We start from the raw sequence: 27,847 nt of genomic DNA on the forward strand, positions 1-27,847 counted from the left end.
GTGGCTCTATAATTTTCCAAACCGCTGGGATCAGTTGGTTACTTTTATACGTCTACGGAACTCCTTAGTCCTGATTCGGTATCGTAAAGAAATCCCTAAGATAGCCCTTTTCTTTGGCTTGTTAAAAATGAGCAAAACAAAATAAATTAAAACATTTCACTAGTAAGAAAATCAAATTTAAGTTGTTTGCTTATTTCATTTTTTAATAATATTTTTTTAATAGTTTGTGATTCACTGAAAATTATTACAATTATTACTTCCATTTTCAAGTAAATGGAAATATTAATTGTAATTAGTCAAAGTTATAATTTACTTTTTGACTAATTCCAGCAATGAAATTAACTTTACCCATTTTGTCTTATAATGAATTATGATAACCGTAATATTTGTAGACGCCAAAAGTTTCAGAATTTGGACAATGTAAAATCACCGTTTTGTAATTCCGCAAACAATTAAACCCTAAGAGCATTTGGTCTGTGAATTTCTCTTATTTTATTTACGACTTTCATTAAAATTGATCATGCGGAAACGCCTTGAAAGCTTTATTGTTCCCTTACATACCTACAAGCATAAAGTGGTTTGTTTTTGGGTGCAAAAGGCGTGATATCTTTTGACCCTCAACTGTCTTAAATCTGAAATCAATAGCGATATCGACGACAAAAAATTTATTATATTGTCACAAAAATTATAACATGGTTCCCGTTTCTATCCCCGATTTCCTTACTGAAAAATATGTATCTATAATCTGTACAACTGAATAGAATAAAATAAATACATATACCACTTATAAGTTAAGAGTTCAAGACATGGATAGCGTATGATATGTTATAAACAAGTGTATAAAATACATTCCGAAAGATATATATCCGTACTTTAGACTATTTTGATTCTGCTAAAGTTAATGAGATATTTAAACCACAAAACTTAAAAGTAAAAACAAAAAGTAAAAGTCGGACCCATAATGTGGACTAAGTGATTCACTAAAACACGAATTAAGCACCTTCTTTAAAGTTATATCCGTTTGAAACGGCGATGAAAGATTAAAGGAATTATTTATAAAAGAACCTAACTGTTAAGTCGATGTTGAGTCGTCGTCCGCCTTTTTAATTTTAGACTTAAGTATTTTGTTTGCTTTCAACTTTTTACTAGTTCCAAAATATTCAGTAGTGCACGTTAAGTTTTTTTTTTTTCATTTTAGTTTATCTTTGCGGCCAAAAAATATTCGTTGGAAAATACTATTATAGTTTTAAATTATTCGTACATAATGTGAATATATTTTTTACCCTTTGATACAATATAGTCTGTAGGTACATTAGTAGGAGCATGTAGATACATTAACTGTCCCTGCCTGGTGTGGCCTGCTGTCTTTTGTGAGTGTAATTTCATAAAATCCATTCTTAGTTATTAATAACAATTAACCGTGCCAATAAAAATATTCTAGCCAAGTTTTATGCCTATAAAAGCTATAGTATAAAAATATGCATTTTTTTATGAACGCCCTCTCAACCTTCCTTGATGGGTTGAATTTGGCAAAATCCTTTATTAGCTTCTAGGCGCTTCTAGGTGAAAGGAATATTTCTACCGAATTTCAAGTCCCCAAGTCTTATGGAAAGATATATCGTGATCAGTTAGTACAAACGATTTCTCTCAAATATAAAGTTTTTTGTAACTTTTCTACGGTTATTTGTGTTGTTGATGTTTTTCTAATTAAAAAAAAACACGATATTGTTATCCCACAACCTGAAGTAGCGGGCGCTGACTTTTAAGACATAAATTGTTTTATAGCTCAGAAAAGTGAACGCGTTTTATAAAAATTTTGCAAGTTATGGTACTTCAATAAAAGTAAGCTCGAATTCAGTTCGTAAACGATGTTTAGAGCATTGAGAAAGGAGTAGAATTAAGGGCCGTTTTATACACATTATTGTAAATTGTATGGAACGCGTGGCGCCCGCGCCATGCTGATCTTGATTTATGTCCTCAACGCGCGACGTGGTGCCGCAATTGATAGGGGACCGTGTGACGATCGATAGCTGTCGGTAAACTGCAAAACTAACCCCAGCTATACACAAGCCCAAATTACTTATCAATACACGTATGTGATATTTAATCGATGGTTGAAATATATATTTCAACCATTGACATTGGATACGCTTCCTACCGGTCCTATTGGATATCTATAAGGAGAGATATAAATAAATCCAGCAATGTACGTCTTATGACTGAGATAATGATTATCGAATATTGATTTATTCATATTACTATTTTCTAAGAGTAATTTTAACAGTAAACACCAGTGCACGTCATGAGAAAAATGCTAAAAGACCCAAATTTGATGGACACTAGAATCAGATTGAGCTCTCCTATAATGGCACCCTTCAACTTAAAGCTATAAGGATTCCTAATACACTATTATTCAACAAATAAAAACTAATAATAAAGTAAGACACAATTGAAGGCAATAGCAATAAAATTTTCGATATGCGAACTAATCGAAAATATTTATAGCTTAATAGTATGCTTCTAAGAACAAGAAATGTTATGTCACATTTTATACCATTTTAATAGCTTGCCTGGAAAACTCATACTGGCAAATGCAACATAAGACGTCTTTCAAGTTAATGGTGCTTTGACCTATACGGGTTTACGGGAAATCGATGGATGCAGGTGGCACTGGATCGTATTTCTTTATATTTTATAGGAGGTCTGTGAGTCTTAAGCATGCTGGAGGCGTTTACTCTGTCCTGGAATAAATGTAATATTTTATTGCAATTGATATTGTACGTTTGTATTTATTGATATTATGACGGTTGCTTATAAATACATATTTAAAAGAATTCTTATTGCGCCAAAATTTAAATACATTTATTAAAAATAGTGACAGATAAATAATAAATACAAGAAATAAAAAAAATTGTCGCTTAAATGTCGTCCTGAAAAACTGAACAAATCCTTCATAGATTTGAGTGTACGCATTATACAAGTAAAATAAAATTCTATAACATATCTTAGCCCTTCCCGTTTTAGGTTTAATTCTAAAATAAAATGTATATAAGTATGGCATTCAAGAGCTTTTAGTAGTTGAAATGTAGGGAACTTGGTTTGTTAATTTACACGGTTGATAATATCGCTGTAGAAAGCTCACGCTCACTCAGGGAGCTACGGAGAAACCTATTTTAGAAGTTTCTAGGGGAACAAGTCAGAGATGAGGAAATCCGCAGGTTAACTGAAGTCACCGACATAGTTAAAAGAATTACTCGTCTGTAATGGCTGCGGGTGGGGCATATCGCTCGTGCAGTCGACGTCAGTTGGAGTCGAAAGGCTTTCGAGTGGTGACTACAAGCCGGTAGGCGCGGGCCGGTAGAAGTTAGCCTCCTACTTGGTAGACTGACACAAAATCGAAGTCGCGGGAAGTCGCTGAATGCGTACAGTGCAAGGCCAGTGCAGCGATTTTAATTTACTTCCAATATGCATCTATCGGCTGACATGTATGAAATTAATTAATGAATTATAATGTTTATATACATCACACATCATTAAATTTTAGTTCAAAAGAACAGTGCCAGCTCTTCTCAAAAGATATAGATTCCAAGTCGGCGATAGCTTAGTATTTACGATCTTAAAATCATTAACGACTCAAAATAGCATATAAAAGCCTACTTGTATAAAGACATATAAGATATTAATTTGATTTTATTGAAATTGTTATTTGATTACTTATATGTAATAAAAATACTCTTCATGATACAAATATATAATAATTTTATTAGGTAATGAGAGCTTATTTATTTTATATTATTAACAGAGCTGTTGGAAATTAAAATTTCGTGATGGATTTTAGAAGCAAGTTTTAATAATGAAGGGTCGGTGCGTTAAATCGAATGTTTTGTTTATGAACACTCTGTTTATGTGGAGAAAGCACGCCTGATTCTATTTACAACGTCATGTTCGAAACAACTCGCAAACAATACCTCGACCGTGTTTTTCTTTTAAGCAAAACATATTATAACTTTGTACTGTGTTTACATTCAAAAGTGTGCCCATAATAAGGAACAAAATAAACAGATGGATTATAATAATGTTTGGTATACATGAATGGAAAGTTTAGGTGTACAACTTATATAGTCTGCGAGTGCGAGTATTTAAATCGCCGAGGGCATTAAATTTGCATTGAAAGATGATCACTTTGAAGATCAATGGTAAGATATATCACGCGTTTTCTACGAGCCTATTTTAAAGTCGAGATTGAAACTGATCCGAATTAATAAAATGAAAGCTAGCGAAGTATTCTTTTCTTCTACTGCCATTTACTTATTAAAAATTTATTCTTTATGTTATTTAATACATTTGCCATCTGTATTTATTAAAATAATTTTCATATCTCATTCTCTCGTGTCTTGTTTCCATTCAAAGGTTGTCTGGTAGAGTGGTCTGGAGTAATAAAACTGACTAAGATGATTTGTTTCCTTTTTTCTTATTTATTGTTTACGGTGTACAAAAAAGTGTAAAAAAGTAAATATATAAATAAAAACAAACCTTACTATTATTGATTGAGCATTATTTCACTCTTCTAGTTGTAATGTGCATTTAGGTCAAAGTTTTAATAAAAAAATCATTCATTATTATCGATATAACTGACAAAATAACACAGATTCTCAAAGAAAATAAAATTGAAAAACACTGTTATTTACGAACATTTTTCGCTGATACAATAATATGTTGAGAAACAATCGTAATTAAAATTGTTATCGGGCAGATTGTTGACAAGAAATGCAAATAATTTCACTACCTAGAAAACCAACACATAATATACCATTTTATACGATTTTGGATACAGTTAAGCATTTTAGGTAGACGATTTATTTATATTATTACTCATTTTGAATCATTTATATTGTTTACTTCGAAAAAAAGCAAGAGCCCGATTTCATAGAAGCGAAAATCCAATTGGGCTCCACTGTATTTTCCATCCTACGACTTACAATATATGGTAACAAGTGTTCCAAACGCACTCTGGTCTGAAAAAAACCTACACCAAACTCAGTCGAGTTGTATTTTGTGTTCACATTCACGTATATCCTTAATCTATTTAAAGTATTTATTACTGTATTAGGGCATTTACGGGCTTTTTAAAAGTGATGAATGACAATTAATACAGAAATATATTGTAACACCATACACCGTTGCCTACAAGATAGTTACTAATTTTAAGAAGCCTCGAGAAAGAAATAAGCATGCCTTTATTTCTATTGTAATATTAACCTTACATAAAAATTCTTTTTAGTATATTTATTACTTATATACAAGTTTAAGCAATAAATATATATTATATGATACTACTTACGAAGCGAGTATAATCTAAGAGAGACAGATTTAGATGACATAAAGTCTTACGTAATTTTAATTTATAATCAACCTAACAGTCAATTAGGCTGTTGCCGGAACAATCATTAACTATGGCACGACAAGACGTCGGCATTAAATCCTCTTCCAATTGATTTTTTTTCGACTCCGCTGAACATAATTTCAATTAAATCATTAACAGATGTAGCATTATGACTCAGCCGTCTTATTTTCGTTCACGGTGAACGCGTAATTATAATTAAATATTTAGATATGACCGCTTCGTACAAACAACTTCGCTTGTAAAATCTCGCCTCCGGGAAAACAAACAAAAATCCCGTCTGCGGAGCGTTAAATAAAGATTGGATAAAAAAAACTTTCTTCCCGCCATCTATCGCAACAATATTAATGAACCCTTATAAATTAGAAGTTAATCACCCATTTCGCGAAGTTTTACCAACCGCCGCGGAAGCTTTATGTAAATCTCCTTAATGGTTCCCGGGTAACAAAGTTTATTACTCGCCGTTAATTTTCGAATTGGCGAAAGGAAACAGGAACCAAGTCGGCTGCGCAACGAGAGATTTTGTTCACATTAAAGGGCGCAAACAAAACTCGAAACACCAAAAGATACTTCTGACCTATTTTTGGACAGAAATTAGTACCATCTCGAAAATATAATTTATTTAAATAATTACAAATTTACCTTTTTAAGTGCCTTTTACAATTTCCACTAGAATAATGAAAGACTTAATAGTGCAGTGGTAGCTCATTGAGACTGAGATTTATCCACAAAGTGTAAATTATATAGGATTGCCACTGCTCACAAACGTTTCCAGAGGAAGGGCAGCAGCGACTTCTGCGTATCATAATACCACACTGTGATCGCCAGGGCGTCAGCCAAGCGTGGCGATTATGGTATATCTCCCAACAAATATCTTTAGGGGAAACCTATGCCTTGAAGTCTGTGTCTATGGGCTGAAACGATAGACGACACCTTAATAAAACTTTTAATTTATGAGTGGAACTCTAATAACTCCGTACCTGCTTCTAATAATATGTCATATTTCCTTTGTCTATCGTGAAGATTCTTATTCTTATCGACTTATTGCTATGGGAGATTTTTTTACCATCTTATTACGTTTTGTTTTCAAGTATATTCTTAAACAGCTGGAGGATCATTTTTCAAATATCATGTAATAATAAACTTTACGCAAAAAATAAAATTGGCCCCTCTATATTTTGATAGTGACGACAACGACAACGACAATAAGATGATATTTTTTTTATTATGTAGCTTACTAATTTTACTAGTCACAGTTCCTTTAAATAAACGTCACCCTCATTATTATTGTCATAAATTCATCCATAGGACGCCTCCTGCTAGAAATAAGTCTCACGTATAGATTTCCAATACGATCCGCGTCAAATGCTTTTGTTACACTTTTGGACAAGATCATGGCACCGCCTCCACATCATTTAACAAATAAGATAAATCGGAGAATTTTTAATTAATTTAATAAAGGCTCGATGAAATCTTTAGAAAATTAATAGCTGCAACAAAAAGTGGAAGCCTTCTGAAGACAGAATTAACATCAGAAGTATAGAAAGGAAAAGTCTTTGTGTAACCCGCAAAACAACGCAGTGTACATTTCAAACTAGGTTCAAACATTCCGTGAATTTGTTTACGTGTCTATCTTGTTAGTACATTGCACTGTTCGCAGAAATCATAGTTTATCTTTGGTAAAATAGTAATAACTAGGATACGTTGAATAATAGTATACTAGGAAACAGGAAGAGTTCATGATTATTAAATAAATTTAATCTAGTAATGACCTATTTTATAACCCGTGCGTGTTTTTTTAAAGAAAATAACAACGGAGTGACGAAATAAAAACAGTGGTAGCCCAGTGGTAGGGGACTGGGACTTGCGATCATGGGACACAAGTTCGAATCCCAGGACAAACTTTCATGCGTGAATTACAGAAAATAGTATCACAGGAACTCTGTGCATTAATTATACAGGATTGCCGCTGCTCACAAACAAGTTCCAGAGGGTAAGCAACAGCGTTCTCAGTGTACCAAAATGTGGTCGCCATCCGAAAATTATCCAGCAAAAAAAATAATATCTGTAAATTTAGAATACTTGAAAAAGGTTGGTACTTCGGTTATTAGAGATTACATAGTACACAGAATAATTGTTCCGCGCAATTCGTTGCATAACGTTTACGGACAATAGGGCGTTAATGCACTAGTTGGTATTAATTCGTGTTGTGTCCCGGATGAGTGATAAATTGTGCTGAAGTACAAACTTCAATTGACTTTATACGGTCTTGATCATGCATTGCAAGTTTATAGTGCTGAATATGTATCGAAATTATTATTTTCTAATGCAAATTCAAATACCGGTAAGTAAGTATGAAAATAATTGTTTTATTTATGTAGTAAGTAAGTACTGTTTATATATAAATAAAGATATTATTAATATATAACGTTTTTTTTTAATTGATGATATTTTTATTAAAAGAACTGTACTAAATCACTTGCAAGCTGCACGTACCCGTATATGTTTACTTAAATAGAAAAAAAATTTAGGAGCACTTGAAAATTGTTCAATAATTTCGGAGAATGTGTCTAAACGTTTATATGTTGCGGATCTTCTGTTGTACAAAAAAAATTCCTACTAATCATCCATTATTAAAATATATTTTAATACATTGTCCTTTAGGAATTATGATTACCTTTTCTTTTTATTTTTTTTATTTTGTTAAAATAATTCTTAATGAATATCCAAAAAAAATTTCATATCCTAAAATTAATAAACAAGTGAACTAAAGTTTTGTAGTGCAGACGAGAATAACATTTTGTAACAAACACCTGCACAAAATTACTTTAGTAATACATATTGATATTTTAAAATGAAAGTAAATGTACTTTCACGCTACTTTTTATTTTTAATTATACTTAAACATGTTAATTCCTTATCGATAATCGATATCGTTCAGTTTAATAGTTACCGCAACCGCTTTCTCATACTTATCCACATAGTTTGCATTGCAAATGCAACTTGAACTTTCTCAAATGATTAAAGATGACTAGCGTGTTCCTTAGTTTATTGCCGGCCGTTCCTTACGTCAGTCAGGAGCAATCAGTCCGCCTCGCGACTGATTGCAACTGATGCCGGAGTAAGGACCGCATTTGTTGGTACTGCTCGCAACGAGACCTCTTTGGACGACTTGACTCGAATCAACTGACGAGCAATTTGAATACTACAGGTTGAACTATCGTTTACACTTTATTATACGGACGATGTTAGACGATTCATATAAAACGAGTAACTAGATACAAGTCAATAAGTTGTAATAGAGAATTTTATTTTATAAAACCGTAAATATTCTGTTCAGTACCATATTATCGTGTTAACGTTTTAGTGTGGTTTTGTCACTTTTTAGAATTGAAAAATAATCGGTCAGGATTACGAAAAGTGAGAAAAATAAAAAGTTAGCAAATAATTTACTATAACAGCGTGCATGCGTTATAAAACATTAGGTATGTCTAGAACGATTATATCCCCTAAATAATTTTGCTGCAGATACGCTTTTACTCTTAAAGAGTTTTAAGCTATATAGTACAGAACTTTTTTTAACTATTGATATTGTTAATGTCATCGGAAGACACTGGATGCAGGCCGCTCTTAACCGGACCTTTCGTTAATCTATGAAGGATGCCTATATTCATCAAAAGACATCTTACACCTGAAATGGCGATTACTACATTTTTTACGTTATCGTTCCATAATATTCTATCTAATCGTTATCGTAGTATTATTATGTATACTTATTATATTATATTTCTATTTTACTGATATAAAAACTACTTCAAAAGCAAATTGTAAAACACATGGTTGAAGAAAAAACTTTTAAAATCCATGTAAATGCGGCACCGTGATAGTAACCAGGACATGATTAATTTGAAACATTTGCATAAGACCGCACTGCGGACGCGAATGTGCAGAAATAACTCCAGGTCTAGCCGTTGCGAATTACCGTCCGAATAACTGGACTAAATAAATGCAGACTTAAATCAATTTGTATAATTTTGTTTACATTTTAACGGATATGCCTATCGGAATCCTTAATTGTGAAAATGTTGATGTTGTCGGTGCACAATGAAGGTATTATTTTTACATTATTCTAGTTTATGAAAAATTAAGAAAGCAAAATCATTAAGTGAAATGGCTGAAATTCTGGAAATAAGAGCCGAGAGTCCATAATAAGACCGACTGCTCACATGAACGCTAAAATATAAGGATGAAAGGACTTTAAGGTAACCTCAAATATAACGCAATTATACCCAGGTAGAGAATGTAATGACAGGAAAAGATAAATTTCATAAAGAATTGAACAATTGTTAAATTGTCCCTTATTAATCCTATTCACCTTTTATTTTTTATTCAATCTCTCTCTATTTTATTGAAATATTTCTGAAAGAAAGTCCTAAAGTATATTTCTAAAATAAAAATTTATTTATTTTAAAATTTAATTTCATTAACTAAACTTTTTAAGCGCAAACACAAGACTGACGTTCTATAACAAAGAAGCACATAGAATTTCTTCAGTTATTTATAGATTTCTATAATTAATACCATAAAATGACTAACTATTATCGGTTAGGAATAACAAGCACAGGTTATGTTTATACGCAAAAAATATCAGTCAATATGTCTCATTTGGACGACACGAACGTATTCTTTTGCTCTCAAGCTGATTTTTCCTTGTTTACCGATAATATTCGCGTGCTTTATAATTGATTTCTTAAAGAATTCTTTACTTGACTTATGTTGTGGTAGTTTTAGAGCCAAAAATACTCGTAATTATCATTTATCATTGAAAAAATGTTCTTTGGGCACATCTTTAAAATTACCATGTTTAAAAGCTTCACTACATTTACTTACTACAGCAGATACTACTGTCCAATCTGCCCCTTCCCCTTGCTAACAAAAGTGCAATTAAAAGACTGTCTGGTGAGTATATTGTATTATGATTCAGACTCTCACTAATCATTGTGCTATGCTTGTCAGCAGATATATTTTCTTCTTTTTAATAGTCGTATGCTTGTGGATCAATCATGTTTATAAAGCCTTTTATTAATTGCACGGCCATGATCCATCGATACATCATACTACTACTTATCATAGATTCATTCAGTAATTTTATGAAAGCCCTACCCGATCATCTGCAATTGCAAAGCTCTGCACTAGTTCACCCGCAAAGGCACCGCTCTACCCTACACGACTTCCCAAGAGGATGAACTTACAACAGTTTATTTCATCTGGTATGATACCTGCTAAAGCCACGATTAACATAATTACGCATAACAATTATGCAGTGCGTGTGTTCCATTTAATTTTGTACTAAAAGTTGTTCAAAGGCTGTGAGCGGCGGGTTTATTAACTCAAAGGATTAACTAAACCGGTGGTAAGTACTCACTAAGCCGCGTGACGGTATAACTCGACCTAGCCGTAATCTTTTAAGCTGCTCTGTAGAAATTCCGATGAATGCATACCATGTAATGAAAACCTAAAACCTAAAATTAGTACATATTAGATTACACAACTTTTAATCCTAGTGTCAAAATGCCTGCGGTTGACTATAGTGGAACAGAAATAAACGCCTAATACCAAGTCGTATATTCAAGTTTGGAACCAAGTATAAATACCAACATCTAATATTTAATTTATAATTCAAAATTCGAAATGATTTAAAACTAAATCCCATGACAGATTTCGTACGTGCAAGTTATTGGCCAGTCACAATCCAATAAAAATTAAAAAAAAGTAGAACGTATTTCAGAGCGATAACTTTTTAATTGGTACATTGTTTGAATAATTAACAAAGTTTACTTAAAAATAAACTTTCAATTTCATTGAAAATATGATTATTTTATTTCCTAGAACTCTTTAGTTACTCGTGTAATGTTAGTACATTTGTACTCGTACAATACACAATATTTAATATTTCACGACTTGATGTCAATGAGAGATGAAATCCATTTTAAGTTGAAAGAAGAATTTTTGAATTTGAAATTCGTATCGATCATTGGACACCTTATGAACTGACCAAAGGACGTAAGCTAACACGCGTTGGGTTTCATTTTACGTCACCCTACCAGCATTAACTATAAACGGCTTCTTAACTTACAGCGCTGCCTAAATGTCATTTATAGTTTCCGCTGGTCCAAGGTGGAAGAGCGTAGAAAGCGTCTAGCCGGACCTCTTTTAGGGTGGTAGCAAAGCACCTAGGGCCCCGAAGAAGCCTCGGCCCGTGCCGCTACATACTACTATTTTACCGGATTGGGAGGCTGCCTGACGCACCATGGAGGGTCTAAGCTCAAGAGCTCGAGGAGACCTCAGCTTGGTCGATATTTCCCTCTTAGTATTCCGACACAAGGACAGCTGAGAGCGCTTAATACAAAATACTCAACCAATGTATGACCGACAGACACAATTTTAATAGTAGCTTTCAACGTAAGTAAAGCAACGGGCAGTAACTAGTCTAAGCTAATAAAAACTGAATTACGAAATAAAATATCGTCTGACTCTCACTTGACATTTGTTAACGGCTATAACTGATATAAAGTTACGGTTAACAACATGCACACATAAAAAACTTGTTTGAAGTCATCTTAATAAACAGAGAAATTCATTTGAACCACTTATTACCCACGGGTCGACTTACATGAAAATATTGTTAAATTTTATTTGTGTTTGCCTCTTTGCTGACTTATTTATTATCAAGAAATCATTTCAATTTTTTCAACTAACTGACTATAAAAATATATTTGAAGAAAAGGGTTAGAATCATCTCACATAAAATTGCAGTAAATTTAGAATATTTTTTAAGTTATTCACGTTATATATTATTTATTGCTTTTTTAATACTTGGCTGTTAAAATAACATTTTTTATATAAATATTATGAGTGTGAAATTAATTACAAGGAAAGGCAAAACACAGGTATGTAAAAAGTTTTTATAACTATTTTCGGAATTAAATCATCCACATAAAAAAGATATCGATGGAATCTTCTAATGCGGCTGACTATTAAGCAAAAGGAACCGATTATTTAATCACAGATAACAATTTTGTCCTTGACAAATGCTACTTGCTCTTTGTCATCGGATTTTAGGGGATATTGCGCTAAAGAACACCTAAGGAACCTGGGCTCGTGCAATTTCTACATTCATTTCTATGATGTCTTATTCAATTTAAAATTCAAGTTAACTTAATAGAACTCTTTTTCTTATTAATTATTACCGTCTTAAGACCACATTAAATCCCTGTCAATTTAAATACGGTCACCAATTTCAATCATGCCCATTAAAGAATAGATTAAGTAATTACCTCAATAGAAACATCGTGAACAAAACCATTGAGCATTAGAGTTTGGGAAACAAATTGAATGCACGCGCTGTCTCGACATTGGTCAGCACAAACGGGCGGTGCCCACGCGATCCCTTCATTAAACTGACATCTTCTCGCTAAATGGTATAGAACTGAACCAATCTACTCTTATTACAGTACGCGAGTGCATTGTCACCATATATACTAATTGGCAGTGCTAAAAGCGTCTGAACTATTTAACAATATTAATGATATTTCCAATTAGAGAACATGCCGAAGAAAAATATACAAATCATGATGATTTCATTATCTTTTACAAATTCTTACGTTTCTACAACATCCTTATCATCGTTATTCATTAAAATATTCGCGCTGTAAACAACTTTTTTTATAAAACTATCTGAAGTTTTTATACGAAAACAATAATAGAACACTCAATAAACTTGAAAGTTGCATTGAAAGTCTAAAGGTATCAAATCAATGTTAGCCGTGATCGTTTCAGCAGAAAGATGCTCCTCTAGCGGTTTGCAACGACCTTAACAAGGTCGATTGTCCTATGTCAATTATGTTTATATGTATAATGTAATTTCATAAAAAAATAATTTCTTATGTAATGTACAAAATTTATAATCACTTTTACTCATTTGGTTAGATCAGGTTCATCCCTATGCTCAAAGATCGTCTGGTACATTTCACAAAATGAATATTTTATGCTGTTTAGTTTCGCCAGTACACGAAATGACTTGAACTAATAAACTGTAATGAACGTGCTCTCTCTTCAAGGACTAGTACCGATAAATATTACAAAATAAACATTGGGTTCATTTAGAAATAAAACCATTGTTCGTCTAAAAATACAAATCTTCAACTGAAAATTATCTGATGAAAACTTATAACAACAAGAAAGTAGTACTAATTTGAATGCTGAAAAATCGAAATCGGTTTTCAATAAAGTTTATTTAATATCTTTCATCATATATAACTTCATTACGGTTATTGGTAACGGATGTAAAAGCTTTAACAGAGGGGATGTAGCTAATTTGCTGTCAATTAATGTATTGTATGCACTTTATGTAATAGTCAGTGGTTTCAGAAATAATAAATGACGTAATGACAACTTACTAAGAAAAAACGTTATCAATATTCATATCACTAAATATTGCAACGAATTATTGTTTACTACCTGACCCTGCAAACTTTGCACTGCTAGGAAAAATTATTTTCACAATTTCATAATTCAAATTTTATATTCCAGAGCAATAAATTTACACAGGATCTTTGGAATTAAATATAAAAGATTTAAAGCTTTTTGCTGACAAATGTCATTCATCCCAATACATTCACTCTTTCTACAACATATTTACCTATAACCAACTGCCCCGTACAAATTCTCGATAAGCCACATCAAAAACTTTTAATGCGTATAATTTTTAATTAAAACAGCCAAAGCACGCTATGATGGTACAAGCACTATTTTATTACTGTGAGTTTCAATTAAAACAATGCTAGACAGACATCAGTTGCTTTAAGAATGTTTCGTCGCCCGCGAGCAAACATTTAACCCATAAAACCGATCACAACTATTTGACGCATTAAATAAAATATTCCCACGGTCCTCGTCTATGGCAGGCAGCCATGTGGCGCCCCGGCCGCCAATCTGTCAATTTATTTTATTCGCGAACAAAAATAAATACTATTGCACCAAATGGTACGGCTAGATACAAAAGCCGCTACGTCACCGCCAGACTAAACAAACGCTTACGGAGAACCACACTGGTGACCCTCAGAGATTTTAAACATTTAATTTCTGTTTACAACATCGTCATAAACGAAAAGTTTAAACAGGTTTTACAAGCACTTAGTTTTTCTCACATAAAATTTTCTAGTTTATCTAGTCGAAAGTACGAGTATATGGGCGATTCATTAATTTCATTTCAGCCGAAGAACACCGAGTGTGGCCAATGGCACCAACTATAGAATTCCTATAAAACCTGCGATCCTACGACCTGCATCCAGTTTTTTCCGAAGACCTTGACAAGGCTGCTTACGTTATGGTAAATGATTAGAGTCTAAATCATTATTATACGAGATCAATACAACCATTTAAAATCGACAGCTTAATATTAAGTGTCCTTTAGTAACACTACACTTACTAAAAGGAACTAAGAAAAACTCGAGATTATTTTAAAAAATTCCTTAAAATTAGAACAATTCATTTTAAAACATCTTTACTATTAACATGCTTTGAGATAGAGTAACATGTCTTTTAGAGAGAGTCTTTTTTGAAATTCTTTACTGAGAAAAAATTTACAAATTGTATACATTAACCTACGATTGAATGTGTCACTTTATGGAACTTAATAGAGGTTATAGGAAGTTGATTTTTATTCCTTAGATTACATTTATGAAGATCATCACTATTTATCTTATATTTACTAGTATATTTTCCTTTTAAATATGTTTTTATTATCTAATAAACGGCACATTATGGAAATAGAAAACCAGACTTCGTACAATATCCGTAATCTTGTATGGTTAATGTCTTTGAAAGCGAATAATGTTTTGTACCAGCAATATCTTCCAGCAATATCTTAATTTAGTATCCAATTCTATCATGTTGCAAAACTTTAACCATCGAAAATCCAATAATGTTTATTTTTTATTTTATTCATATAACTAAAAAAGATTTTTATTCTCTCTGTACACTTTTATTTAACGTTATCTAACCTAATACACTAGATAATCTGTACAGGAATTTTACACGCGACTTTAATATGTTAGTTTCTAATATTCTAAATTCGTTTGTTCAATTTAAACCTTTCAATCTTACTTTCTTCATCAACACAGAAAACCCCACCTATGTCACCATTGATTTAGATCAATTATTTTGTGTACTTTACACAGCGACGGACTTTTAAATACAATATTTAGAGATGTTAGTAAAATGACGTAGTAACGACATGGAAATGCCGTAAGCAAGAGAATAACTTAAAAGTTATCCATTAGGGTTAAGTGCATCGGTACTTCGCTGAGATACCGTTATCTGCTCTAACGTTAATCATTATGAATGCTAACAATTTACTAATTTACACTGGCTGTTCACTACTACTACAAGTTTTACTAACTTTGAATATGTTTCAGGACTTGTTCTCTTCAGCAGATAAACACCCACTGTAAGGCATTGGCCAAATGATTGCCACGACAACCAGTCTGACCGTGACGTTAACTATGTCCTTCAGTTCACCAAGAGGGGGTCAACACGCGCCGCGTTTACAGCTTCGTTGTCGCCTCTCGAAAACCTTTCAGCTCTAACGACCATCGATTGCACGAGCGATGTACCCCACCTACTGCCATTTTAGACTAGTAACTCTTCGAGCTACATCGTCAAGACTTACTAGTGGTTTCAGAAATAAAAATTAGTACATGTTATGTCTCTGGCTATTTGTCCTTTCCTTCCCTGGCTTTGTACTACCCGAATTTATATCAGAACATACGCTTTACAACAGAGAAATAAATTAAAGTTACATATTTTAGAGTGATCACTTTATTCAGGATTTATTTAATTTATTGGAAACAGGTGTAAAAGTTTTAAAGCTTTTTCCTCACAACTGACCAAAACATTCACCCCTTTGAAACTTAGAGCTAAAATCAGTCACCCTTACATAAAATGTAATTAAGGACAGTGTGCATTTTAATTATTATTGTATTCAAGTTTATCTATCTATATAATAATCAATGATATTTGTGTAAACTTAGCTTTAAATAATACGAAGCAAAACATCTATACAATCTAACTTAATCCAAGTCTGCGTTCGCTTAGAAACCACAACAATAGTTGGCAATCGGCCGAATCCTGCGACAATGTGCTGTTTTCTATTTTAGTACTCCTCTATTGTAGCAGCCGGCAGACGTGCACTAATAAACAATCTGTTCCCTTCTGTCTGTCTCATTTGCACTTACACTTCCCTGTTGTACCGTACTCGCTGCAATTTCTCTGAAGAGCAATCTCAAACACATAACCAATTTTAATGTATTTGACCCAAATTGTTAAAACAATGTAATTAAAATTGTATTTTAATTTTCTATGCAAAAGTAACAGAACCCTTCCATAATAAAAGGTTCATCGTGTACAGTACTTAAACTTTATTAAAAATAATAAAGTTCATCAACTTCGCTCCTCGTGGATTATAGAGCATTTACAGCTAAAGTAAAGAAAGTTTTATGTGCTATTTCAGTCGCTTGGGATGTTTATTAAAAATATTCCAAACTCTCTCTTCGTCTTCTGTTGAAAATCTTAATTTCAACGATTTTCTTACATAGGAAATTGACGTATAACATAATGTAGTAGAGAATCTTTTCTATGGTTATCTAGTAAAGGTTGCTCTTACGAAAAAATCGCCTAATTAGACGCTAGCAATATTAAGTTATAAACATTTTAGTGTAATTTATTAGTACATAAGTGGTGTAAAAATAACGTGTTATCTATTTATCTATATTTACATTGAATATCTGTAGAAAGCACACTTGTGGTTGTTCTGTCTTGCAAAAGGCTGTCTAAATACAACTACGCTACTAGCTTTATATATATATATATATATATATATATATATATATATATGTATATATATGATAATATACTTTCACAGAATATATTATATATATGCAAGGGACTTAATAAATATGTTATACATTCGCATGCCAATAATAATGAACAATCAACAGACTCGGTGTATCTTTTCATATCGACACAGGTTCGCTTGCAGATAATCGAAACCCGTAACGCAGCATGCTGTCCTGGGCAAAGGTTATCTCGGACGGATGCTCATATCGCGCATTTAATAACACTTAGGAACGCTTCCGATGCACTATGTGTATATTAACGCTAGAACTGCTGTGTACTGTGTAATAATCGTCAATGTTTCTTCACAAAGAAACATTGACGATTATTATTAGTAAACTTACAAAAATATTTTACCGACAGTATATGTCAGATCAAACAATCTTACAAAGCAATCATCATCACCATCATTCTGCTGAATATAGGAATCATCCATAGATTTCCATTAAAAACCGTTAAAAGTGACCTGCATCCAACTATTTTCGAGGACTTTGACAATGTAATCTGTCCACCTTCTAGCAGAGAGTTCTTCACTGCGCTTGCCAGTTCGAAATCTTTACTTTAACAACCTTAAGGCCCGGACATCCGTTCTGCGAGCTGTCCTATCCACTGCCACTACAACTTGCCAATCCCCTCGGCTATATCGATTACTTTGATTTGACAACCGAATTTATTTAATAATGCTGCTATGGTTAAAAAATCTTCTATTGGTTATATTTCTATGTTAAGAGGGTAGTTTTTACTGGGCTAGTTAGACATATATACCTTATTTGCTGTTTAAAATAGATTAATATCAACGCGGTTCAGTCCTAGATTTTATATTTAAAAATACTATGCTGCATCCCAATATTACACGTAAAACAATATGACGAAACATGGATTCAGAGGAATTATTTAACATTTCATCCATCCATTAATTATTTGTTTGTATGTAAAAAACTTGCTGCGTATATAATATTGTACCTTTTAAAATTATAAGCTTGTGGAGGAAGCAGAGCGATGTTCAGTAACCAATGATGATAATTACGTAAAACGGTCTCTTCCGCCTCTCTGGTAGCACTATACCTAGTCGTGGACTACCCAGTATACTACAATATTACATTTAAACATAGAGTGTACGATACGTTGAGCTGCTATCATCTGCAAGCGGCGCAGTGCCGGAGGCTGAATTCAATATTCAAGCAAATCTTACACTGCATGCACCACACCTGTACTGTATAACCGGTCGAGGTAACTGCTTCGTTAATAACTAAGAACAGCGAGCAACTTCTAATGTTTATTAATTATTTTAATACAAGGAAATGTTGGTAATTTCTTATTAAAAGGGAAGGAAATGGGTCTAACAACAGGACGTATTATCGTAAAACTAAAACAAACGATCATTGCAGTATTACAAGCTTTCAATTATTTTAATTTAGCGTAAGATGTACACGATTATCGTAATCGAAACTTTAATTAAATGTTTTACAATTAGAGTCCTTTAATAAAACTTTGTTTTTCTTTCGTTCATTGTTTTTTAGTGTAATATACTATATAAATTATTCGTCGATACGTGTTTGAGAACATGATGTATTAACACTTTTCGTTTATTACTTTAAATGGTTTTTAAGAGTCCCAAGAAAACAATTGTAGCTAATGTATATTCAAGTTCATTAGCCAAGACAAGTTCATTAACCAAAGAAATATGCTGTTTATTCATTTATATATTTTATAAGCATGATCAACACAATCATAATCTAATACAATAAGCAATAAGATCTAAGTGTCATTATAATTATAAATGAAAGCATGCAAATAGTTAATTTCTATATTCTATCAAATTAAAATAATAAAACAAATTAAAACTTAATTAATCAAATTAAAAAAAAATGTTGCGGTTCAAACACAATTATAATTATAATTAGGCATTATCAAATGTTTCGTGATCAGAGGTCAGAACAGCCTTTGCACATTTTTTAAATTTCATTTAATACTCTTGTACACTCTACAAAATATATGCATAGTTGCATAATAGTAAGAAAAAAGTACAATGGACTGTTTTACCACACAAGGCAATTTCTTCCAGACAAGCATACTATGGAAATGCAAGAGGTGCGAGTAGTGGGTAGGTAACGTGTACATATAGACAAAACAATCATACATATATATTTAAATATTCATATATACTTATAATACATTATTATAATATATAAAAACATCAAATTAATTTGGATCGCACTTACCTCAGAAAGAATAATGAAACAGAGAAAGTAAAAAAACCCAATCGGATAAGTACACAATGGGCTAGTAAATATTTCTTAAATATATTCTTAAAAATAGGCCCATTGAACTTTTGAATTAACAATAAGGTTAATTACTAATTAACTTTCCAAAATAACAAAAAGGTACCTAACGAGTTATTTATTAATTACTGTCTTAAGTAGCCTAGTCCAATATCTAAGTAGTACTGCCATTAGGTTTTATAAATTAGGTCATAAATATAATTATACAAGTTTTATTCTGTGCAAGGTAGAAAATATTTTTTTCCAACATACATAACAATTACTGATAAACAACGAGAACCAAAAGTAAATAAAAAAACTATAGTCATAAATAACATAATAAAATAAAGACCAATATTTTTTGCACGGTTATGTTAATGTAACATTCTTAGTTCCATCTACTAAGATAATTAAGCATTCGCAAATGACAGTGAAATTACACCACATAAGATAATTTCACTCTTAATAACGATTCATTAGTTTTTGTTCAGTGATTCAAACATTCGAAATTATATGGTCTTATAGACTTAGACGGCAACAATTTAAAATTTGGAACTCATTTTAGTCACTAAGACAGTGATTTTAAACTTGATGATAAAGATAAAATACTAATTAAAAGAAAATAAAGAATAAACAGTTTATAATTTCATATGTACTTACTCGTCGTACTGTAGCCGTCCAAAACGGCGACTTATTGATTCGCTACACAATTTCTGTTATAAATGAATACAACTAGAAATGATATTAACATACGAATTAATTATGTATTCGAAAACACTCAATACGGCAACAGCGTTGCTGTCGATAACCACGTCTTTACTTTTGCTTCCAAGGCTACTTTCATACACAAGTCTTATTTCGTATTACTTTCATACACAAGTCTTATTTCGGTAGTGTAATACTAACCATCATATGCTGGTTAGTATTACGGCACTACCATAACTGTGCCATGCTGTAACGTACCTATATAATTTTCGCTTTTCGCCTATGTATAATATCATAACTTATTTATTATACACCTGAATACATTATATCATATCGTACCATACCATATTATGTTATATTATATTACATTGTATTTAGCTCTTCATACGCTCTTTTCTAAACCTGAATACACTCATAGATAGAATTTATATTGTGCTTTTCTAACAAAAAACCTTCGTATATGATGAAATTTGATACTGATATTTATTGTAATTTTATTCGGTTTTACTGTTATAATATACACAAGCAAGAAAATGTTGATGTAATCTTACATATCCCTTATCCGTCGTTACCCACCATCTTGGTAGCTCACACAAACTTGTCAAAGAGACAAGAACACGTCCCGTCCGTCTTGCCCTTTTTAAACGCAAAATACAATGTAAAATAATCACTTAATCTTAACGACATTCCGTATACGGATATCCTAAGGTTTTTTCAAACGCGCAACAATCCGCATGCGCGAAGAAAGATGTAAATAAGGTCCAGCGCATGAATTGTAAACATGTATGAATTATTGATAGAAAACTAAGACAGATCACGAATACTTCTACATATTTTATTGCGGTATCCAAGAGCGAAAACAATTTACCCCGAACGAGACGTTCGTCTGACAGCGAGCAGACGCGTCGTGATACATTCCACGCAATTTGATATACGTAAAACCAACATAGTGCTCGTTGGGCGGCAAAAATCGTGCTTATGTTTCGCATGGAATGGAATCGTTGTTTTGAAACCCTTCAAGATTGCCTAAGGGTTGACGGGCATTTAATACCGTCGCCATTTGGTCGCCAAATATTTTACGTGACATTTCACTTATATTTTACTGTACTAGCAAAAGCACTTACATTTCTTAAAATATCACACTTGCTTTTAACGCCATATGTAATAAGAGAAAAAAATATTATATATTCAATATCGTTTTAAAAATATAAATGAAACTATACGGAGTAGGTATTCCCTCGCGTAATATTTAGAGGATCACGTAATATTTCCCTTGGGTGCACCCGTTCCACCGTTTGAATATTTAAACTTAGAAAAACTTAGTTAACATCGTGGAACTCACATTCTAAGACACTCAGGTATATTTACCTACATTATTCTACTGTAATGAAATGTAATAACTAGTGAAGCATTTCAAAGAGAATTAATTATCCTCTAACCTTTGGACGCTGAATTCATAGTAAATATTTTTAAAAATAACTACATTATGTATCTTAGATCTTTAAAGAAAAAGTTCAAGTTCAAATTTAATAATTTCGCGGAAAAATAATAATTTAAAATTTATTGACAAATTCTTTTCTTCTCAAATTAACTTTCTTTTAACTGCACAACTTTAGCTATATTTAAAGCTACACAAATTCTACACTATATACATCATCATATATATATTTATTTGTCAGTTAATTTACGAAATTTTGAATCAAAATTCAATATGCTAGGAAACAAGTATATATCATTGGGTGCAAAAAAATATTGAGGAAAAACTTTTAGTAGAGTGAATGTTTTCACGAAGATGGTATTAGAGATGGATAGGACCTTCATTATCATCATTTTAGTTGATAGACAAGACTTTATTTAAGAAAATAATTTATTTCAGAGATGAAGCAATCAGCTGACGGTGATGGTACACGCAATGAGTTTTTCCAATATTTTCTTGACATGAAATAAATGTCACTTTTTATAAGAAACATGTCTATAGACACGGCTTATATGCATAATAGCACTACATAACATGATCGATAGTTTTGATAGAAGTAATTTGCTGAATATTCAAGTGCTTAAGCTGAAATTAGTGAAAATAGCAGAAAGTCTCCGCTAAATTCCAACGAAAACCTCTCTAAATATTTATTTTGCAAGCGAGGAATGAGAGTCATGATAGTTTTTTTCGCCCTGCTTTCTGCCATGAATGGAAGCTGGCTTGATTGTAAATACGGAGCTTTGAATTTCGAACATTTAAATTTATGAAAAGAATTACGAACGCTTCTGCGTTTATGGAAAAATAGAAAAGGCTCCATTATGAATATATATCAAGGTAAACCAAATGATGGCGATTTCGGATGTAATTATCAAGTTGTGGAATATAATTTAAATGACAATTTATGAAGAAAATTACTTTTAGGAAATTATTTACCTAGCAATTTTTTTCATACACTAAAGTTAATTTTGGAAGATACTACAAAGTGTGAATAATTATATTAGTCCTATTGGAAATCTTTGGGGGTGACCTTTGCCCAGCGGTGGATACCCTGTGGCTGAAAAATGATGATGATAACTTTTATCAGTCGTTCATACAATTCAGTTAGCCTAGACAGGCTAAAACCTCGAAGCTAAAATCTCCTTTTTATTAAGATAGGAATGTGTGGATTACATCTACATCATGAACACGTCTTCAAGTTAAGATAATAGTTGATAATTAAAAACAACTAAAGGAATGCATTCGCAACGATTACGTCTACATAAGTATGTTATATCTACTGATATGGCTTCTAATTCTTCCTCTGAGAATTTTTTAGATTTAAAGATGTATTAACAACGTAGTTTAAGAAGCACTATAAAATAAATAATATAGTTATTGCTGATTAACCACAGAATATTTAAGAATTATACAACTGGTATACTGGTTTTTATTTTATTTACAAAGTTCAAGTACTAACCTAGCCTTAAGCACCTGTTAAAGCACTTCGTGCCTCCGATTTAGTTCCAATTTATACAATTTCAAATATTTTTTTATAAGTAATCCGATATAATTGCTATTAACGGAAGATGTATACCAAAACATTGCCAAAAATAAACTATATTTCAATAGACAAACTAAAAGAAACCAAAACGCACTAAATTATTTAAGACCTAGTAATTGTACGAAGAAATGTATGTAAAAATGATTCCTAAAAAGACCGGCAATGCAATGTGGTAATCAACAGATACACATTGTCATAGACTACTAAGTGACATTAAAAACTATAAAATAATGTAATTTTTACGTAAACATTTCTTAACAAATTCAAAACAAAAATCTTTAAAAATACATCCTCTTTTCTGAAGCAGAGTGGACTTCTATGTTATCTATTAAACATCTCTCTTAGAACGTCCAGTGGAAAGCTTTTAAAATAATGGTCCTCGCTGGTACCATTGCCTACTAAAAAGTAAGTTTAAATTTAATAAAAGCGAAAGATTCTAGTTTTATTTTTCGTTCTAGCAGCGTTTAGTGAGAATTTTCTTTTTACGCGCATTTTATAAAACGATAAAAACAACGTGATTCTCACTACTTACTCTTTGGAATTTTGAACGTATGACTTGCAACCATGTATGTATAAGTTAACGAACAAAAATTAGAGGCTAAACGGTTTCGGTATATTTACAGATGCAAAGCATAGTTTAACAAGAATTAAAAAAACGAACCACACTGTTTATTATAACCATCATATGTTTTAATAGATATTTTATAGCAAAAGACATGTACGCAGCTATTTTTATTGACCTGAATTTCACTATCGCTCAAAGGACATTTTTAAAACCCGCGGGGTTGAGCGGATAGGGCGTAGCACGTACTTAGCTTAAAACCTCTTTAAAAGTAGCGAAGACTCCCTGGCCAGTCTCGGGTCTCGGGTCGGGGTTCATCAGATTAGGAAGCCGACGAACTCCTAGATCGCTTAGGTAGTACTAACATTACTGTGTTAGCGGTAAGAAAAAATTCGCAGTAGAAACTCCAGCAACGATTTTATCTAGAATAATAATTAGTTATTGTTTTAATTTTATGTTAAGTAAATAATAATCCACAGTCACAAGTTGCGCGGTTCATTGCGATGCGGAGCGTAGAATTCTGTTGCGATAAGCAATGTGAAAGATTTAAGACGCTTTCACGTATATCTCTCAGAATGCATCGTGTATTTGTCGACGCTTCTGCAGGAGTGCGGACTTATGCCAAGAAAAAGCTTTTGTCCTTAAACGAAACATTTCACTTTTTTTAAAGAGTTTTGTCGCAAACTGGTTCACGGTGGTTAACTTTTTATGTTCTCTGTTATATAATATAGACATATCTTGGAGAGAAAATAGAAAGAGCTCACTTGAAGACTGTAGTCTATTTTCAATCACATTCTGAAGTTAATTTGATTACCGCATGAGAGTAAAAAATGTTAAATTAAAAATTAGCTTTCTTTTAATCGTATTAAACACTAACCAGTTACTCGCATAGTCTTTAAGTATAATTTATTATTCAAATATTAATATACTATGGATTGTATGAATTTAAAATAAAGTTTATTATTGTTATAATGAATACGAAAGAACCAGTTAAAATGCAGTTATGATAGCCTTACGCTAAAAAAAAATACATGTCCTACATATTTGAAATAACAAATAAAAACACAATTAATGTCAATTTCAAAAATATTACATATATACATTATGTATTTTAATCAAAACAATTACCGCGTAAACTTCAACTTTAACCTGAATTAATGATCATTGTATTTGAATTTCACTGTACTTGCGCTTCTGCGAAGTTTTCAATGCAACGTTCTTTACGCAGAAACAATAACCACATACTTGCCTACCAGTGCCGCGTTTCACTATTGTATCAGCTAACACTGTGTACATCTTTGTTTTTAGTGTCATTGTTAGTCACAAAATAAATCTATTTTCATGGCAAGAACTTGTAATTGATGGAAACATGGAAAGAAGTGATTATTTTTAACTCGTCAATTCTTGTCGACACGTAATGATTCTTACATTCGTAGGAATCTTACTATTTTAGACTTAAAATAGTTACAACAGTAAATGATGATTTTCTACTTTGAAAATTATCTCCAAAACACTTTTTTAATAACTTTATTATGAAAACGTAGTCAGAAATCTAATAAGCAGGTTCGGTGATATTTCTTTTCAATTTATTGTTTAACGTAGAAATATTTATACAGGCACGGTTAACCACGCCCACTTTTGTACGTATTGTAAGAAAAATCGACACTCAATTATTTTAATAATACAGATAAGTTATATAAATGTCAAATTATTTTTCGCTATGTTATTGAATAAGTAAATCATCAATTAAAACTAATACACAGGTTGATTAATTTTAGGTGTAAAAGCTTTAAAATGATGTTGGTATATCTTTAATCACATCATATAAAGCAATCGCTCTGGAATATGTAACATTTAAAAAATTTTCTTTTTTTTGGAATACGGCAGGCCAATAACTTCTCGCAGTGCAAATTCTTCGTGGACAGAAAGCTAACAATAATTAATCTTAATGTATAGAAATTCGAATTTTGAAAACGTTTTATCTTTGTATGTTATCATTACCTAATTTTAATTTCTGGAAACTTTGATTTTTGAATAGGATGTACCATATATTACTTTGCAGCAAATGACTTGTACATTCACATTTTCAAAGCTTTTAAGACATGAACCAAATTACCCTGTATGCAACAAATATAAATAGATTAAATTGCAAATTCTTACTAAAAAAAATCATTATCAATAATATGTCTACCAATGATATTTTTCAATGACTATAGTATAAAACAATTTACTCTACCAGATCTGTTTCATATAAGTAGAAAGCCTTATTAGGGTAAGTGCCACTTTTTCAATGCTACATAAAAGGTTAAGTTTACCAGAGTCTTGTTTTAGAGATGCTGGGGCGGGTAAATCGGTTTTCCATTACATGCCAGCTCTAGATGGATCTAATTCTCTCTAAGTATTGAGCACGGGAAAGGCAAATGGCCATATGTTTGTCAAATGGCTCTGTCGTGTTAGTACTTGGAAAATATTCTGTACTATTTAATTACATTATATAAAACTAAGTAATGTATTTAAATACTTTACAGAAATGTTTTACGTGCTTAGTTTTCTAATTACCATTACTACATATTTATTTAGAATTATCATCATTTAAACGGTGGGACGTCGACGGCTGGACATATCGTCCCGAATAATTTTCAAATAGGACCAGATGTAAGCGTCTTTTCATTTGTCCAGTTTCTGCATGAACGTTTTACACTTCACTTGCAGGTCTATGAACTGAATTCAGATGTTCCGTGTGCTATATGGATTTCACCTTGCCAATCCGCTGGGCTGTGCGTTTACTTTCGTTCGTCTACTGATCCTGTTCGATCTCGCAAAGAAATCTCGAGTAGAGCTCTCTCTGTCCGTTAAACAACTGTGAGCTTGCCAATGAGGCCTAATAAAGTAACCGAACATAACTAGGTTTTTTTTTTAAAAAATAGTGATATTTTGACGACAGTCCAGCCAAGGTAGTTTTTCCACTATACGGTCACATTTTTGAGTTCCGGACTATATGTTTATAATTACTCGTTTAAGAAATGCTATGTTCATTCTATGTATTCCTACAGGCTTCCTCAAAAATAAGTAAATATAATATAACCTCTAAACAGAATTTAACTATTGATTAACATTTCAGTGGATTATTTATTTTTACATAAAAAAACCAACCACTAAAAGATATATCATCAATATATTATATCAGCTTGTTATTTAAAAATAACATCGTAAAACTTGAAAGAGATCTTTATTGGCAAGCTAAAGATATTGAAAAAAAGTAAATTTCATGGTAAAAGAATATAATTGTATATGATTAAGTCGCATGACAAGGAATGTCTACGTACATTAGACACGACACGTAAGCGCACCTATTAAAAGTTGTGAACTTTTTACAGCAAGGAATTATAATCGTTTCACGACAAAGCTGTTACGTATATGCACTAAGAATTTTTATTATTATTTCTACCTCGTTACTGTTACTGTTTTAAGGTAACTTTTTATTGTTTTTAATTTATATTATAACACAGCTTATTAATTAAGACGAGATGCATTTATTTGTGTAATATATGTAGGTGCGAATGGATATAATAAAAAAAATGGTTATATATCTAAATATACCATGAAGGTTTAATAAAATTATTTCAGGTACTCATATGATCGACAATAATAACGTAAAACAATTAAAGTGTAATTTTTAAAATCATTTAAAATGCGAATTACACACAAATATTATAAATACATAAATTACATAATATATATAATTACAAATGACAGAATTATAATTCAATGCAATATTTCATGTACGCCCAACCAAACCTTAATGTAAGCCATAGTAGACCAGCTGCCGCCTCTATTTAAGTGATTTCCAAGTAAACTTTAGAACGCCAGAAGTTAAAAAAAGGTAGAAAGGTATAAGTAATCGTTATTTCAGCCCTTAGACTATAATTCTGTAGAATGGTCACTG

At 31.9% G+C, this 27,847-nt stretch overlaps 1 protein-coding gene across 1 annotated transcript in view; it reads right to left on the reverse strand.

Moving 5' to 3' along the window:
- Positions 1 to 27,847, reverse strand: part of Sulf1 (Extracellular sulfatase Sulf1) — a 96,905-nt gene that overhangs the window by 51,779 nt on the left and 17,279 nt on the right. The window lies entirely within an intron of this gene.

The sequence above is a fragment of the Battus philenor genome, unplaced genomic scaffold (assembly GCF_028537555.1).
Source record: "Battus philenor isolate CCGP_79_NKW_IND1 unplaced genomic scaffold, ilBatPhil1.0.hap1 SCAF_5, whole genome shotgun sequence".
In the NCBI taxonomy this organism is placed as follows: domain Eukaryota; kingdom Metazoa; phylum Arthropoda; class Insecta; order Lepidoptera; family Papilionidae; genus Battus; species Battus philenor.